The sequence below is a fragment of the Cyprinus carpio genome, chromosome B4, assembly GCF_018340385.1.
Source record: "Cyprinus carpio isolate SPL01 chromosome B4, ASM1834038v1, whole genome shotgun sequence".
In the NCBI taxonomy this organism is placed as follows: Eukaryota; Metazoa; Chordata; class Actinopteri; order Cypriniformes; family Cyprinidae; genus Cyprinus; species Cyprinus carpio.
In genome coordinates this window covers 29909451-29919335 of record NC_056600.1, presented here as the reverse complement: position 1 = coordinate 29919335, position 9885 = coordinate 29909451, and the positions used below count along the sequence as shown (strand labels likewise).

The 9885-nt window shown below is 39.5% G+C and overlaps 1 long non-coding RNA gene across 1 annotated transcript; it reads left to right on the top strand.

Annotated features, from left to right (window-relative positions):
* The first annotated feature begins 893 nt into the window (after positions 1–893).
* On the top strand, positions 894–8051 carry LOC122134141. Its single transcript, XR_006154592.1, has 4 exons — positions 894–1055; positions 7095–7293; positions 7777–7887; positions 7990–8051. It is a non-coding gene; the product is annotated as an uncharacterized LOC122134141 (long non-coding RNA).
* Positions 8052–9885: the final 1834 nt, after the last annotated feature.

The window sequence follows — 9885 nt, the reverse complement described above, 5'->3', positions numbered from 1 at the left end:
AGCAACCGACAAATTAAGTGGTGCAGTAGTCGGAGACAAATTAAGTGGTGCAGGAGCCAACATCTGTGGTGCAGGAGCCAACTTCTGTGGTGCAGGAGCCAACTTCTGTGGTGCAGGGCAGCTGGGGGCAAATGCAGTGGTAAGCAAAGCGAGGAATGTGTAGGCCTAGTGGGGAAGTTGACTGGGTCCATTTGATGCACACTAGCCTGTTCCAAAGGTTGCTGGAAAACAAATGAAAGCACACATCTTACAAATTCTGACTGAAAACACCTCTATTTTATCTCCTGAAGTAGCTAATCAATTCTAATTTAAATTATTTTATTTCTAGTTCTTAATTTTTTAAATACCTTGTATTAATTATCATTCTCATTTTTTTGTAAAGCACTTCATTACCACTGTGTGGAAATTTGGTATATAAATAAACTTGCCTTTACAATGAAGTTAAAAATATAAACAACTACATCATCATGGTGATATGCTATATTTTACTATAAAAACTCTTACGGCAAACATGTCTTCTAATGTCTTCAATTTTTGCATATACCGAGCTGCAGCGGACACATTTGTAAGACTACTTTACTAGGGCCCATTGTGCGAGGTGTCTCTTTAATACCGCGTGGTTTATATACATGCTGCCGCTGATTGGGCCGACATTTCTGACACACCCACCAAACAAGAGAAAACGCATCTCAAACCCGTTGCACACCGTTTCCAGGAAACGTGTCGTTCAACCCGGGAAACGTAGCAAAACGTTGCGCACCTGTGTGAGCTTGAACGTGCCCAACAACTCGATCTTTAGCAACTTCTCCAGAAAATTAGTTGGAAGTATTTGAGGTCTACGTGAATCACGTGACGCAGCCTCGAGGCATTTCCCTGTTGCAAGTATTGTCTACGTGAATCACGTGACGATCGAGCATTTCCCTGTCGCAGCTCTCTCTGATTTAGAGGTGTTTCACAGGTAAACCGAAACTAAAGAAACTTTGACTTCGTCGTGTGATAAGACTCCATTTCTGAACGCTATAAACCAAAGCTTTCAACTTCTGTGTTATTTATCGGTAAGTATGACCTTCCCATAACTTATATGATGCCATCATTTAAATGTGACGATTTTAAGCGTGTTTGTGTGTTTGGTGTACTTCTAGTTGAAAGGTGTTTACTCGAGGAGTCAGGGGTTTACGTTAAGTTAACTTTCTATTATTCTGCGGTTCGAGATCCATTGCCGAATCCATTATGATTCTGTGTAATTGTATGTTTTTGTGTATTTTTCTTTTACTGGAATTTATTAAGAATTATTAAATTTAGTGTTATTTTTTGTTTTATATGTTAAAATGAAACATGTTATTTGAACAATAATCCATCAATGTCACATCAAATGTAGCACTATTTTTTTAAAATTAATGATACAGAATTCCAAGCAGCTCAGAACTGCTCGTCCCTTAGCCATGTACAGAGGGAAAGTCATCAACCACCAACAAAGCATATAAAATAACCAAAAATATATGTATTTTTTAAAACATGAGCAAGTAAAAGACTGAAATGTGACAATACAGACAACAATGAAATCAGAAATGGACTTTAACTGTCAGTAATAGAGACCCTCTGGGTTTCGTGATCCTGATTCACACGCCTCAATCCATGCAGGGCTTTTCAGAAAGTCAGTGCTCATCTATTTCATGTGTCGGTATGTGACAGTATGAGATTAATACACAGTGTTTTTGCTCAAAACTCACTCTATTGCGACCTAATGCAGATGATGTAAATATTAAACTGACACATAAGAGACAGAGCAGAAGTTTACTGTCACTGTAACGTGGAAATTGAGGAATCAGGAAGTAAGGTGCACAAGACAGCCCCAGGCAGATGTCGGCGCGCAGTGCCCTTAAAGGGATAGTTCACCAAAAAAAAAAAAAAAATTATTTTACTCACCCTTAGGCCATCAAGATGTGACTTTTTTCCAGTAGAACAGTAGGCCTAAAAAAGATTTTTTTAGATTGAAATCACGGTCACATTTACAGACTGCGGTTGTGAGTTAATGAATCATATATCAGCATGAAAAGGAGGCTAGGTAGAGGGTTTTTTAGGGTTAGTTTGAAAATAAGTGATGATTTTTATTCATTTTAGTGTTATCCTAGTTGTATATGACTGTCTTCTTTCAGTTGAATCCAGTCAGAGTTATATTAAAAATTGTCTTTGATCTTTCAAAGCTGTTTCACTGTAGCACTCAGTGGGTGTTGCAGTGCTTCAGTCAAAGAGTTGAAATAAAAGCCCTTCCATAACAAGGCAGTGTCTCACATGGCTCAAGGGGGTGAACAGAGGGTCTCCTGTAAGCGACTCAGTGCGTTTTTTGTAAGAACATTATCCATATTCAAATGTAATAATCACTTTAAATGTGGCTTGTGCTAACAGTTGCACACAGAAGCAGGTCAGGGGCATAGTATGCGGTCAGCCTTCTGCTGCGCCAGTAGAGGCTCGTGAAAACTAACATTTGTTTACAGCAGCGGTTCTTAACCTGGGGGTCACAGGGGTGTGGTGCAGGGAAGACTTTTATTTTGAATGTTATAAAATGCTCACCTATCCTACCACTGCCTGCTGGCAATATAATACAACAAATTAACTGCTAATTGGAAGTACTCACATGAGCTGGACTGCTGATTAGATATGGAGTGCTGCGTGTATTTTAATTGGAAGCTGACAAAGATTGGGTGGTTTCACTCAGACCAGCGATCGGGGAGATTCCGCGACCACAGTGTGTGATTTGCTGGCGAGTGTAGCAAGGAGAGTCCTTAAACCTTCCAAAATGCTACAGACACTTGACAGCTAAGCACGAATCACTGGAGTCAAAACCACTTGAATTTTTTTTCAGTGAAAACTACAGGAGCTATGTGGTCAAAAATCAATACTACAGAAAGTCAGTGAGAGGGCTCTTACGTGAATGCCGTTCATTATCTCTCACTGGATTGCCAAAACTGGAGAACCACACAATTTAAGGTGAGACTTTTCTTCCCTACCCTGCGCCAAACTTAAGACTGTTTCTGTTATGTGTGGACAAAGACCAAAAAAAAACTGCTGATCAATTAGCATTGATTCAGGTGTCAAAGCGATATGGTGACTAACTGTAGTTGAATTGAATGGCAATGGATGTGAAAGATGCAGATAATCCGCGAAAATTTAATCGAGTTTCATTTTTTCCTCATCCAACTTGACGAGAGCACCGATATTGCCGGTGAGCGCGGTTGTTTGGGTAACCGTTAGATGTGCTGTATGAAGGGAGAAATTAAGGAGGACTTTCTTTTCTGTGCATCCCGTCTTAGTGAGCGTGCAAACAGGTGAGCACACTTTTCACCACATTGGATTCGCTTTTGTGCGTAGACTCATGACATTGGATATGGAAGAACTGTGTAGAATTTCCTCCGATGGAATGGCCGCTTTTATTTGAACTTCTTCTTTTGGACTGAGCAGCTGCAACAGCCAGCTGATGTCCCATGGAAACAGCATGAAAGATCAAAGACAATTTTTAATATTAACTCTGACTGGATTCAACTGTCAAGAGATCCGCTTCTGGGGTGGAGTAAAACACAGCCTAATTTTTCATTTTTTGGTTGAGGCTTCAGCCTCTGTTAAGAGTGTTGACCCATCTGGGGTGAGTAAAATTTTCATTTTTGGGTGAGCTTTAAATTTTGTTGATCTTTTTTAAGTTTATTTGTTTATTTGATTATGTTATTTGCTTTGTTTTGTTTTGATCAATTTAAACATGATCTGTTTCATAATCTTGAGAAACCAGAATGTCTCACACTGTCATTCCTGTGTAGACTCTTCGACGCCTCGTCATCCCAGCTGCAATCCAGGCAGCCTGAAACCATGGTGAGCAAATGCTCGCTTTCCCTGTTTATGTTACAGCGGGTGGCCGGGGAGCTTCACCTCTTTCATGGAGTTCAGGCATTTCTCAAAGGCCAACCAAAGCCTTTGGGGTGAGGTGTCTCTTAAACACAAATAATTGTTTTTTTATATGTGCTTGTCAATGTGAAGTGCCAGAAATGGTACATTAAATAAATTAAAAATTAGTACTACACACATTAAACAAAGCCGTTACACAATATTTATTGAGAATGTGACTTATTGTCTTGGTGGCATGCAGAAACACACCAGTATAAGATGCAGGGTTTATCAATTACAGATACACAGCAAACTTTACAGGTGGTTCCATTCCCACAGATGAATTATTTTGTATGAGTTTGCAAACTTCAAAAAAAAGGGAAGTAATCCAATCTTGCACATCGCGCGAATACAGTTGACTTTCATACATGATAATTCCCATATTTTGCATAATATTTTGTCAAGATATTTTTTTGAGTACGCACTCATAGAGTCCATACTCCAGCTAGCCATAATCTATATTGTATAGTTTTATATTGTCGCCCCTTTATGAAAGGACTCTCATGCTACTTCACACTTCTTTTTGTCACTCACTCGACAGTCCACGATAACGTCCGTGTGAGTGACTCTGCTGTTTGACTTGTGTCTAAACTTTAGGAGAGTCCATCTTGTCCATGCTGGATCCTTTCTGGGGATCTCTCAGCGAAGAAACAGGTCAGGTAACAAAAAGGGGATAGTGTTCTGTCTTTTATAAAACAAGTGTCTCCTATTTAGCCACAGCCTCCAGTTTGTCTCTTTCTCGTCGCTTTGCAGTACAATTTACGGGCAGGCTCACTGCTGCATTGCTGGCAGAATAACAAATTATATTCTCCCTCCAGTTGTGTTTGTAGGTACACAACCTTTATTTTTGAGGGTCTAAGCACCATACTGGAAGTAAGTAAAAGTGTTGCTGTTGTGTTTTACGTTTTTCTGAACTGTTTATGCCTGATTTCTCTCTTTGTCATCGCCCACATGTTACAGTCTGTGGCAACCAAGTTGGAATTACATAAATATCTGAAATTGAAAGTTTGCTACTGTAAGTTTGTTAACGTGAGAGGTTAGCAAGTTGCATATACTCCACTGAAGGTTAATTGAAGAGTATCGGGATGATTGGCATAGTCCTTTTCTTTCTGCCATGGAAATAACTAATCGCCAAAAAAACAAAAAAAAAAAAACCTTTCCACTGCATTTCATTGGCTGTTCATTAAAGGACCTGCTGAATCATTTTCAGTTAATCACTTGTATAGCACTCAGGTGAGAATTGTTGACCGAGCACAAGCTCGGAGACTCATTATGTGGTCAGGCCTGTTGGGTTAAAATGGCAGACTTGACATGTTAAAAGTAGGGTGATGTGGCATCGTGAACTCGCACTATGATTGTTCTTCATTGGTTACAAGCCATTTTGACCTGCAAAGAAACTCGTGCAAGCCATACATTGCGGTGGCATAAAAATTTGTCTTCAACAGGCAAGGATTGTGGGCTACTAAGATTGCACCTAAATCAACATTTATCGGTTCATCAAGACTTCAAGGAAGAGGTTCAATTTCTTGTAAAGCAAGGCTTCAGGGCGTCCAAGAAAGTCCAGCAAGTGGCCACGGATCTTCTCCTAACGAGGATTCGACTTGCGGAATCGGAGTGCCACATGCGAGGCTTGCTCAAAACGGAAATGGCAGCAGCAGGGTGAGCGCATCTGCACGCACAGTGAGCCAAGACTTTGAAGATGGCCTGGTTCAAGAAGGTCCCAAAGAAGCCACGTCGCTTCCAAAACACATCGGGACAGATTGGATCTTCTGCAGAAAGTATAGTAATGGACTGCTGAGGAGACGGGTCAAAGTCTTATTCTCGCGATGACGCCCCTTTTCCTTCGCGATTGTTTTTTTGGGGGGGGGGCTATCTGGAAAAAGGTTGTCCGGAGAAGAAAGGTGAGCGCTACCATCAGTCCTGTGTCAGCATCAGTAAAGCATCCTGACACCATTTCATTTGGTTTGTTGCTTCTCTCAAGGGAGTGTGGCTCACTACAAGTCTGCCCCAAAACACAGCCATGAATAAAGAATGGTACCCCAGCATATTCGGCAGTATCGGAGGCATTTCCGATACTGGTATCGGAATCGGAACAACTCTAATGGCAATGGATGTGAAAGAGCAGATAATCACGAAAATTTAATCGAGTTCATTTTTTCTCTCCAACTTGACGAGAGCACCGATATTGCCGGAGAAGCGCAGTTGTTGGTTTACGTTAGATGTGCTGATGAAGGAGAAATTATGAGGACTTTCTTTCTGTCACCCTGAACGCAAACAGGTGAGCAACTTTTCACCACATTGGATTCATTTGTACGTGAACATGACATTGAATGGAAGAACTGTGTGGGAATTTCCTCTGACGGAGCGCGGGCAATGAATGGTAAACACAGTGGATTGGTAACCAAAGTACAGGCCGTCGCTCCATTTGCAGTGTGGACACATTGCATGATACACAGACAAACCCTTGCGGCTAAGAAAATGCCCCCTGATATGAAACAAGTGATGGATGAATCCATTCACACAGTCAACAAGATATAAACCAGCGCAACAAGCACATGGCTTTTCAAAGTTCTCTGTCAAGAGATGGGCACAGAACACCAGCAGCTGCTGTTTCGCTAGCTCCAAAATTTTCAGATGAAAAATGGCTTGCTCTTCTGGCCTACCTGTCTTAATGATCTGAGCGCAGGACTTCAGGACTTCGTCACTTCTGATCGGCGCATGCGCAGCGCTGAGCTGAGTTCGTAATTTGTCTGGAGGTGATTGTTTTTGTTTAATTGAGTGAGAGCTACATTTAAATTGATTGTTTATTTTTTTTTATGTATGTTTATTTTTTTTTATGACCTCCGTACGTCATCTGCCCGGAGCTGGTATGGGCGCTTTATTTAACTTCTTTTGACTGAAACACTGCAACACTCCACTGAGTGCGCTAAACAGCCAAAGATCAAAGAAAATTTTAATATAATCTGACTGGATTCAACTGAAAGAAGACCCATCTGGGGTGAGTAAAATTTTCATTTTTGGGTGAACTCGCTTCTAAGTCACTTTTATAAGTGTCTTTGAAATTAGCATCTGCTAAAAAAAAGCCTTAAATGATGGATCATCAACATGATCTGCTTCCCCATAATCATATCATTTATGCTTTATCCATCATGATTGTACAGGTCAGTTTGAGATTGAGAAACCAGAATGTCCCACACTGTCATTCCTGTGAACTCTTCGACAATCGTCATCCAGCTGCAACCAGCAACACAAACAACGGTGACAAATGCTCCTTTCCCTGTTTATGTACAACAGGTGACGGGAGCTTCACCTCTTCATGGAGTTCAGGCATTTCTCAAAGGCCAACCAAAAGCCTTTGGGGTGAGAATTGTCTCTTAAACACAAATTAATTGTTTTTTTATATGTGCTTGTCAATGTGAGTAAGAAATGTACTTAAATAAATTAAAAAATTAGTACTACACACATTAACAAAGCATACACAATATTTATTGAAGAATGTGACTTATTGTCTTGGTGGCAGTGCAGGAAACACACCAGTATAAGATCAGGTTTATCAATTACAGAATAAACAGCAAACTTTACAGTGTGTCAGTCACAGAGAAGAATGTTGTAGGAGCTGCAAACTATCAAAAAAAGGGAAGTAATCCAATCTTGCACATCTGCAAATACAAGGACATTCATACAATGATAATTCCATATTTGCATAATATTTTGTAAATATATTTTTTTAGTACAATCATAAGTCCATAACTACAGCTGCCATAAATCTATATTGTATATTTTATATTGTCCCCCTTTATGAAAGACTCTCATGCTACTCACACTTCTTTTTGTCCCTCACAGACGGTCCAGATAATGATCGGTGTGATGACTCTGCTGTTTGGCATTGTGTCTAAACTTCAGGCAGAGTCCATCTTTGTCTATGCTGGTATTCCTTTCTGGGGATCTCTCATTGTAAGAAACAGTCATACAATTAAGTGTTCTGTCTTTTATAAAACAAGTTACATATTTCAGCCCTCCTTTCTGGCAAGTTTTGTCCTTTCTCTCTCTTCTCAGTACATTGTCTCAGAGCTCACTCTGCATTGCTGCAGAAAACAAAAATTAATTCTCCCTCCAGTTTGTGTTTTGGTATGTACACCACACTTATTATTTTTGGGGGTCTAAGCACCAGCTGGCAGTACAGAAATTAGTGTTCTGTTGTGTTTGTACTGATTTTCTGAACTGGTTTATACTGATTTCTTCTTCTTTTTCTCCCCTAAATGTATAGTATGCGCATCACTGACCATAATTCATAAAGACCCTAAACTTGTCAGGAAGGGCCCAAAGGTGCACATCTATTCAGGCATCTATTGATATATTATCATAAGCAGTAAATATGGCTTCGAATACATAAAAAAAAAAGACATGGCCAGTACCAGCCGATCAAATTTCAGCAACTAATAACATCAACCAGCCAATCAAATTTCAGCAACTAATAACATCAAGATGTGTCAAAAGTTGACTCTTGATCAAATTTCATAAAAGCAAGACATCATAAATCATGCTGGTGATTTCAAAGTTTTTACAGTGTTGTATAATTTAACATAAATTTCTGGGCTTGATCCGTGGGCTGAAGTTGTGAGCTTCTGGCTCTTTAATCGCTAGCAGCCAAAGCGCCCTTTCAGTCTGATTTATGTGCCCCAGACCACCATTTGGTAGTAATCGCCCATGTTTTGTTTTTCTAAACAAAGCAGCTTGCGCTTATAAACCCTACTTTAATATGCATTATACAGAAGCAAGATGAAAAGAAAACACCATCTCAACTTTTCTGAAGGGCGAATTAGGCACATTTTCATCCTCTGCTGTCTAAGCTTAAATCTATAGTCAAGTTTTGCAGAATGCTTCCTATTTCTCTTCTGGTTAGGTTTAATGCAAAAAAAATTTGATTTTCGCTGTAAGCTAAAAAAAAAAATCTGTGAAGATTGACCGGACTTTGTTGTAAAAAACAACATTATATTTAAAAAGACAAGTTATAATTGTTTCACTTTATTATCCACATGAGCCACTGGTGCTTGGACCCTGATGACTGCTGTTTCATTCATTTATGTGTAGTATAGTGTATTTTTATCACACTCCCTATAGCTTTCTATCTACATTTAAGGTGTTGACACAATGTTTTAAAGTTTTTGCTAATGTATTAATCTGTTTTCTCTGTTTCTCTGCCTGTAGGTGAAGGCTTCACTGGGAATGAATATTTTCAGTACTATAACCGCAGGCATTGCCATTATTTTTCTTTCACTGGATTTGGTTATAGAACTACACATGTCCTGCAGGGGTTCTGAATGTGGTTATTCAAAAATAAGAAATTATAAGGTATGTCTTCAACTTCTATATTCACTAGGGATGCACCGAAATTGCATTTTTGTTTTTTGTTCAAAGGAGAAAAATGGCCAAAAATGTGAGCCCAAATATTCACATTTGTTTAGTATTTTCTGATTAGAATGCTTCCAGTTTCACAATAGATCTGAGATGATAAAAGCTATTGTTTACTGCTGAGTTCAGGCCATTATCGAAAAAACACTCAAACTTTTTGCATGTGTATGAGAATTCACAGATAAAAGGTTACAAACGGTTATTTAACTGGATATTAGAAGCCAATTTAGAATCATTTTGCCATTAAAAAAAACTACTGTCATGTCACGCAGTGAACTATTAGCAAATGTAACAAGGTTCAGTATATGGAAGGAAGAAGACAGCGTCGGCGTGACTGGAACTCGTGTTTTATTCGACACAAAAGCAGGTGCGCTCAACACTACTGTTCTAATTATTTGTGTTCATGTTGATTTTTCTCTCAGACTTTCTATGTGGGAATCAGTGGTGTGTTACTGTTATTCGCCGTGGTTGAGTTTATCATCTCCATCTGTCTGTCAGCATTTGCCTGTAAAGCCATCCCTTGCTGTTTTCGTCCTCAGG